Below are 2223 nucleotides of genomic sequence, written 5' to 3'. Positions count from 1 at the left end.
AAGAGGTGGTATCTGCAGAAGGTCCTGGTCACACATACTGGGTGATGCTTGAAACTGGTACTATCGAGTGTGTCCCTCAGAGAAACCTCTCTTTAGCCGAAAAGGTTTGAAATCTCAGAGTTGATTCCATGTGTTCCAGATATTTCAGGTTATCTTGTATAATAGTTGTATAATAGTTGTATAATATTTGTATCATAGTTGTGTAATACTTGTATTATAGTTCATAAGGAGTTACAAGTTGTATCTGTAGTTATACCCTCACCACTACATGGCGTCCAACAGAACCTACATCACAGCAGCAGCTATCCAGAGTCCTACAGCATCACATCACAACGAGGTGCCAACCAGAACCCTGCACCTGATTTGTCACTGATGCCCTGCAGTGAGAGACTGTTCCTGATTTCCCCCCAGAGGATGTCTACAGACATCACATCTACACCTGTTCCCCTGATGCCAGACACCAAGAGACTGTTCCTGATGTTTTCTTCACAGAGGGAAAAGACTCTTTCCTGAGTTCCAACAAGAACTGTTCCTGTTTCACTGACTTTTCTTCCGTTCCTGTTCTGCTCACACCTCACCAACCTGTACCGGACCAGAGGAGCAGATCACCTTGGGATACCACCGGGGACCAAGAAGGACATCAAGAACTCTTAACCCATGGACACTTTTTCCCGTCTTTGGAGAAGAAGACTGTTCGTAGGAAGGTGGAAGTGGTCTAACCAAGGGGTGGAATGTATAGGGTTAACACTCCTGGGGGAGTAACCCTGAACCTGACCCTAGGAGTCTTGGCCCCTCCCCAGCGGTGGGCCACACTCCAGGTGATGGTTAGCCCACTCCCCCCACTTCCTGTCCTATAAAAGAGAGGGGTTTCCTGCTCCTCGCTCTCTTTTCTTCATTCCCTCTCCACACACACACACACACTGCATACCAGCACACCACGTGGCAGCCACGAGGCAGAGACACCATCACATTGCTCGGGTTGTATCCATCCCTTTTTTGTATTTTGCTGTTTTCCCCTTCCCTATCTTTTGTAAACTTCCCTACCTCAAATACCTTCTTTTCTAAGTTATTGTTAAACTTTTCCTTTTAACTTCCAAATCGAGTGAGATTGAGTTATTTGGGTGTGCTTACCTCTCTCTCCCTATATCTAATCCCTATCTTTTTGGGAAAGGAGGGGGTAGAGGGGAGGGCACTCTATAAATTGTCATTGGGTCTATTAAATTTATTAGAGTCTCTGGGAACTTGCATATGAACCCAAGACAATGACAAAGACACTTGTGTAACTGGATCCAAATCTCATTCAGCCCTGCAGTGGTAATCAAGGTTGCAGCTTTCATAAGGTAGACCTTGATCCTCAACTCTGTTTTGGTACTTCCCTCATATATGGCACCAAGAGCTATTGTGTTAACAAGTGCACAACTTTAGCCAGTCTACTTCCAGGCAGCACAATTCAGGCAATGTACATTACATTTCTAAGATCAGATCAGAGAAGGGCAACAAGAAGGGCCTGGAACACAAACCCTATGAGGAGAGGCTGAGGGAGCTGGGGTTGTTTAGCCTGGAGAAGAGGAGGCTCAGGGCAGACCTCATTGCTGTCTACAATTATCTGAAAGGAGGTTGTAGCCAGGTGGGGTTGTAGCCAACTCAGGACCACGTACGCATCTCTTGACTTGGTACAGCCAATAGAGGACACAGTGCCTCAAGCTGGTGTAAAAGCACCTGAAAATGTCTGCTTCTGAAAGGAGATTTATTCTTGGGAGAAGAGCAGGTCAGACAAGTGAGGGAAAAACAAACCCTTTTGTTTTGAGACTTCTAGCTTGATGGACTATAGCTTGTCAAGAGAGGCTGGCTTCTGTGCCAGGGTGTTTTTCAATTTCACCAAAGTACAACCTCTCCCTCCCAAGGTGCTCTGCCAGGAGTGGAAACAATTTTGCTCACTTTGGTGAAGTGCTTTAAGATTCTGAGACACAGAGCAGTGTCACACCACAAGAGTTGGTACTAATAGTCAGCACTCCCCCACTGTACACTCTGTCTTTCGAAGCATTGCAGTTCCTAGTTCTTCATTGCATTTTGGTTCACTTTCTCCCTCACACAAACTTGTAAGTTTTGTACATAACCAAGGTAATGATGTTCTGGGCTCCTCAGTTCAAGAGAGATGTTGAGATGCTGGAACATGTTCAGAGAAGGGCAACAAATCTGGTGAAAGGCCTGGAACACAAACCC

This window comes from Pogoniulus pusillus, chromosome Z (assembly GCF_015220805.1).
Source record: "Pogoniulus pusillus isolate bPogPus1 chromosome Z, bPogPus1.pri, whole genome shotgun sequence".
NCBI classification, from domain to species: Eukaryota; Metazoa; Chordata; class Aves; order Piciformes; family Lybiidae; genus Pogoniulus; species Pogoniulus pusillus.
The sequence above is the reverse complement of the archived record's forward strand: the minus strand, read 5'-3'. Positions refer to the sequence as shown.